The sequence below is a fragment of the Marmota marmota genome, unplaced genomic scaffold (assembly GCF_001458135.2).
Source record: "Marmota marmota marmota unplaced genomic scaffold, marMar, whole genome shotgun sequence".
In the NCBI taxonomy this organism is placed as follows: domain Eukaryota; kingdom Metazoa; phylum Chordata; class Mammalia; order Rodentia; family Sciuridae; genus Marmota; species Marmota marmota.
The window spans coordinates 37,151,623-37,158,471 of NW_026000037.1; the positions used below are offsets into that span (position 1 = coordinate 37,151,623).

The 6,849-nt window shown below is 33.9% G+C and overlaps 1 protein-coding gene across 1 annotated transcript in view; it reads left to right on the top strand.

Moving 5' to 3' along the window:
- Mbd5 (methyl-CpG binding domain protein 5) overlaps nt 1-6,849 on the top strand; it is a 405,383-nt gene that overhangs the window by 237,886 nt on the left and 160,648 nt on the right. The window contains exon 5 of the mRNA XM_015479159.2: nt 6,174-6,230. The gene's annotated coding sequence lies outside the window, so the exon portion shown is untranslated. The remainder of the gene's footprint in view (nt 1-6,173; nt 6,231-6,849) is intronic.

Below are 6,849 nucleotides of genomic sequence, written 5' to 3' on the forward strand. Positions count from 1 at the left end.
TATGTAGATATGGCAACGCATTGAACATCTCTGAAAGGACACATGAAACTGATAATTGGGGTTGCATCTGAGAAAGGAAAACAGATGACTGGTAATAAGGCTGGAAGAGAGATTTTTCACTACCTTTTTAGATCTTTGAAATTCCATGGCATGTGCACAACCTGTAAATAAGTAAATAAATAAATAGAAGATAATTATAAAGCATCTGTAATTTGACTTCTTCAGTCCTGCTATGCTCCACCTTGCCTAAGTCTCAGCCATGACCAGAAAGTAGCTTTTTGGTCACAGCGATTTTTTTCCCCTCCTCTACTTTCTGACCTGCCAGTATGTCTTATAGAACTTTCTGAAAGGTATGTGGAGCAGCCAACCTGCTCTAACATTCTGTATTTGTTTTCTTCCATTAGAAAGAAAAATATTTTTGTAGACAGATGGTCTGAGTTCTAAAATATAGCAGATGTTACTTAAGCTATTTTGCTGTCTTCCTGGATTGAGATGGAGGGATCCTTACCACCTTTCCCTTCACTCCTTTGACCAAGCCAATTCTATATTTTATGTTCTGTTACTAGCAAAACCTCTAGGACAGTATGAAGGTTATTTCTAAAATAGAAATTTATAGCATTGAGTTCATTCATTTAAAAAAAAAAACAGAAAGATACCAAATAAATAATCTAACATTATAACTCAAGGCCCTAGAAAAAGAAGAACAAACTAACACCAAAATCAGTAGAAAGACAGGAAATTATTGAAATCAACTGAAATAAGTGAAATTGAAACTTAAAAAGAACATACAAAGGATCAATGAAACAAAGAGTAGGTTTTTTGAGAGGATAAACGATTGACAAACCATTAGCCAAACTAACCAAAAGAGAGAGAAGACACATTTTTAACACAATTTAGAGAAGAATAAGGAAATATCAACACAGACACAACTAAAATCCAGAAGATCATTAGAAATTATTTTGAAAATCTACACTCCAATAAGCTAGAAAATCTTGAAGACTGTGACAAATTTAGAAACACAAGACCTATGCAAATTAAACCATGAGGATATAAAAAACTTAAACAGATCAATATCAGGTAATGAAATCGAAGCAGTTATCAAAGTTCTTCCAACAAACAAGCCCATGACAGTTGGGCGAGGTGGCACACACCTGTAATCCCGGGGACTCACAACGCTGAGGCAGGAGGATCCAGAGTTCAAAGCCAGCCTCAGCTACCGAGAAGTGCTGAGTAACTCAGACCCTGTCTCTAAATAAAATACAAAATAGGGCTGGGGATGTAGCTTAGTGATTGAGTGCCCCTGAGTTCAATCCCCACTACCAAAAAAGAAAAGAAAAAAGAAAGAAAGAAAAGCCCATGACAAAACAGATTCTGAGTTGAGTTCTTCCAGACCTTTAAAGAACACATATCCTCCTCAAATTATTCCATTAAATAGAAGAGGAAGTAGCACTGCCAAATTCATTCTATGAAGCCAGTATCACTCTGATACCAAAACCAGACAAAGACACATCAAGGAAAGAAAACTTCAGACCAATGTCCTCGATGGAGATGAATGCAAACATTCTTTTTTTTTTAAGAGAGAGAGAGAATTTTTTAATATTATTTTTCAGTTTTCAGCAGACACAACATCTTTATTTTATTTTTTATGTGGTGCTGAGGATCGAACCCAGCGCCCCTCACATGCCAGGCAAGCGCATTACCGCTTGAGCCACATCCCCAGCCCCAAAAATTCTTAATGAAATATTAGCAAACCACTTACAAAAATATATTCAAAAGATAATGCATCATGATCAAGTGGGTTTTATCCCAGGAATTCAAGGTTTGTTCAACATGCAGAAATCAATAAATGTAATTCACCACATATATAGGGTTAAGGACAAGAATCACATGATTTTGTCAATAGATGCAGAAGCTATTTTCAAAATATTTTTCTGCACCAATTCATGTTTAAAACACTAGACAATCTAGGAATAGAAAGAGCTTACTTCAACATTGTAAAGGCCATATGTAACAAACCTGAGACCAACATCATATTGAATAGAATAAAAGGAACAGTATTTCCTCTAAAAAAACAAGCAAGGTAACTTTAGGTAGGGTAAAGGGGAAGGAAGGGAAAGGAGGGAGCAAGAGGGTAGGAATGATATGGAATGAGACATTATTATCCTAAGTACATGTATGAAGACATGAATGGTGTGAAAATACTTTGTGAAGAATCAGTGACTTGAAAAATTGTGCTCTATATGTGTAATATGAAATGAATTGCATTCTGCCATCATGTATAACAAATTCGAATAAATAAATAATTTAATAAAAAATACAAAAGGGGACTGGGGATGTGGCTCAGTGGTTAAGTGCCCCTGGGTTCAAACCCTGGTATTAAAAAAAAAAAAAAACTTTACATTTTTAAAAGGAAAAGGCTTTAAGAAGCTTAGCCTAAGTGGAAGTACTGGAGATTGAAAGGAAACAAATTATATTACATGCATGAAAGAATATGTCAAAATGAACCCTGCTATTATGTATAACTATAATGCACTAATAAAAAACATTTTTTTTAATTTCTAAGCAAAAAAATAAAAAGGTAAGGATGCCCAGTTTTTTGTTGCTGTTGTTGTTGTTGTTGGTTTTTTTTAGTAATTATGTTTTTTGTTGTAATTGGACACAATACCTTTATTTTATTTTATTTTATTTTATTTTATTTTATTTTATTTTATTTATTTTTACGTGGTGCTGAGGATAAAACCCAGGGTTTCACACATGCTAGGCAAGTGCTCTACTGCTAAGCCACAACCCCAGTCCAAGAGTGCCCATTTTTACAACTTCTGTTTGACATTATCCTTGAAACTCTAGTTAGAACAATCAGACAAGAGAAGGAAATTAAAAGGATATAAATAGGAAAAGAAGAAATCAAATTATCTCTGTTTCCTGATGATGTGATTTTATATTTTGAAGACCCAAGAAACTCCACCAGAAGACACCTAGATCTGATAAACAAATTTAGTAAAGTGGCAGGATACAAGGTCAGCATACATTAAGCAATTGATTTCCTCTATTCCAATAATGAATCTGCTGAAAAAGAAATTAGGCAAACTATCTCATTCACAATAACCTCAAACAAATAAAATACTTGGGAATTAATCTAATTAAGGGGTAAAGGATCTCTGCATTGAAAACTATAGAACTCTGAAGAAATTGACCTTAGAAAGACCTCCCATGTCTTAGATAGGCACAGTTAATATTGTCAAAATGGTGATACCACCAAAAGCATTATATTGATGCAAAGATATTCTTCACAGAACTAGAAAAATCAGTACTAAAATTCATTTTGAAAAATGAGAAATGCAGAATAGCCGAAGTAATCCTGAGCAAAAAGAGCATGATGGAGGGCTCACAATAACTGACTTCAAATTATACTACAATGCTACAGTAACAAAAACAGCATGGTACTGGCACACACACAAAAAAAACAGGTATTAAGAGCAATGGAGTAGAATAAAAGACACAGAAACAAACCCACATAAATGTAGTTATCGAATATTAGACGAAGGCACCGGAGGAAAGAGAACCTTTTTATCAAATGGTGCTGGAAAAACTGGATATCCATGTGAAAGAATGACCCCTATCTCTCACCCTGTAAAAAGTCAATTCAGAGTGGATCAAAAACCTAGAAATTGGAACAAAAACTCTGCAACCGCTAGAAGAAAATGTAAGCCTAACACTCCATCATACCAGCTTAAGAACCAACTTCCTTAACAGGACCCCTAAAGCATAAAAAATAAAACCAAAAATCAATACGTGGGGTGGCATCAAATTAAAAAGTTTCTACACAGCAAAGGGAAGAAGAGCATGAAGAGAGAGCTGACAGAATGGGAGAAGATCTTTGCCACCCTCTCCTCAGAGAGAGCATTAATATCCAGAATATATAAGGAACTCAAAAAACTTAACACCAAAAAAAATCAAATAAAACAACTAATAAATAGGCAAAAGAACTAAACAGACACTTCTCAAAAGAAATACAAATGGCCAAAAAAATATGAAAAAAATTTCACCTCTCTAGCAATTAGGGAAATGTAAATCAAAACCACACTGAGATTTCATTTCACACCAGTCAGAATGGCAGTTACCAAGAATGCAAATAATAATAAGTGTTGATGAGAATGTGGAGAAAAGGATACATCCATACATTTTTGGTGGGACTGCAGGTAAGTACAACCACTCTGTAAATCAATCTGGAGATTCCCCAGAAAACTAGGAATAGAACCACCATATGATCCAGCTATTCCCTCTGTGGTCTAACAGACCTAAAATCAGAGTACTATAAGGATGAAGCTACATCAGTGTTTATAGCTGCACAACTCATAATAGCCAAGCTATGGAACCAATCAAGGTGCCTTTCAACAGATGAATGGATAAAGAAAATGTGGCAAAGACATGCAATGAAGTATTATTCAGCCATAAATAAGAATGAAATTTTGTCATTTTCTGGTAAATGGGTGGAACTGGAAACTATCATTGTAAGTGAAATAAGCCAGACCCAGAAAGTCAAATATCGAATGTTTTCTTTGATATGAAAAATCTAGTCAAAAATAAAGAAGGGAGGGGGACAAAAGGGGATGTGGTAGGGATTCCATCAAAGTAGAGAAAAGATCAGTGAAGTAGAGGAAGGGGTTGGGAATGGGGGAGAAACAGGATAAGGAAGATCAGTGGAATGCCTCTGACCTAACTTTCCTATGTATATATATGAATATACCACAGTGAATCTCACCATCATGTATATCCACAAGACACTAATTTAAATATATATATATATATATATATATATACACATGTGTATATGTGTGCATATATGTATACATATGTATATGTATACATAATTAACAGAAAGATCAGTACAGTGGAAGAAATGGAACAGAAGGAGGACGGAGAGGAAGGTAAGCTGAACTACCAGGGATTGAATTAGAGCAAATTTTATTCTGTGATTTTATAATTACATCATATTGAATCCTAATGCTATATGTAACTAATAGGAATCAACTAAAAATTTAAAAATATTTTTATATGCAAGTTTAGCACACTGAGTAAAGACTTAGTAAATAGCCATGACTATAAATAATACATGAATGAAAAATTTATGTATGGGAATAAATCACCTAATATGGTTTTAAATGTGTTACTAATAAATATTCTTAAAGTCCATATTTAAAATAATCTCAGTTTTCCAGTAATTATAGTGGTCTTCCCCACCCCAATCCAGTATCCAATCAAGTTTCATAAATTGTATTTAGTTGTCATATCTATTTACTCTCCATTAATCTAAAACACAAATCCCAGGCTTTTTGTATTATATTATTGACATTTTTAATGAAACCAATCCAATCATTAACAACATGTCCCTTAATTTAGAATTTTCTGAATTTTTGTTATTAAATTCAGGTTAAACATTGTTGGCAGGAATACTACATTAATGATACTGCACCTTCTCCAAATATTATATCAAGGTAAAAAGAAATTCTTAATGCAGTAGAAAAGTAGAATATTATGATTTAATGCAAGGTGTAAGTTGAGTTTTCAACTCTACTTGCTTTAATTTTATACTAATCAGGCATTTTGTATGTGATTTGGTATTAAGGTAGATTTTATCAGTAAGTAGTGGTCCTTTTTAAATTTATTAACTTCTTGTGAATTTTTTTAACAATTCGGAGAGCAGATAAAATCAGGTTTCTGATTTTTGAAGCTAAGAGCCAGATAGTAGTAATGTCTACATTATAGGACTGAGGTCAGGAATACTCAAGATGTTAATAGAAGTGAAATGTGACTGACAGTAATATGCTCTGTGAAGGGACTATTAACATTATTAACCCCATCCAGGCATTTATTTAAAACACACACGCACACTCACACACACACACACACACACACACACACACCATTTAGTATTATGCCTAGTACTGTAAGTTCTTTATGAATGTTAAGTGTTATAACAATACCAACCCCACCATTTACAGTTAGAAAACTGAGGCCCAGAGAAGATAAGTAATTTTCCCAAAATCATATAGCAAGTAAACGGTAATGTTTCCCACTCTTTAGCTGTGAGACCCCTCTTGGAAGCAGATAGGCAGTACAGATACAATCTGTACTTGAGAATGATTTTCACTCAGCTTCTTCTTCCTACATAGTTGCCTCCTGCATCTCCCCCTGGCCTCCCTTGCCTGGTACTATTTTGCCATACTGTGGTAGGTACTCAACTATGACGACACTATAAGCCATGCAAGTGCATAACTCATTGTGTTTGTTTGCATACATGTATCAGAAAGCTTAAATTAGTGATTGTTCTTACTAGTACTTTATTGCTTTCTCCATTTCAATACTTTTTTTTTCTTATTTTCCTTTCAGTTACATTTTAAGGCTTAGAATTAGGTAGATCCAGACTTAAACTTAGTAGGTCAACCATCCTCTCTAAGGTAATGTTCCTGTCTAAAAATGTTGGAATATTATTGGATTGTCTGAGGATTAAGTTAGCTCATATTATAAATAATGTAATCCATATAAAATGTTTCATACATATTTTATACTGTATTTAGCTATAATTCCTTTTTGTTGTTGTTGTTGTAATGAAGATTGAACCCAGGAATGCCCTACCACTGAGCTACATCCCAGCCCTTTTTATTTTTTATTTTGAGACAGGATCTCACAAAGTTGCCAAGGCTGGCCTCAAACTTGTGATCTTTCTGCCTACGTCAGATTACAGGCATACACCACTGCATCAGTTATTATTCTTTCTTTGATATTTTACCCATTTTAACTTTAAATGTTTGGAGCTTTTTTTTTTTTTTTTTTTTTTTTTTTTTTTTT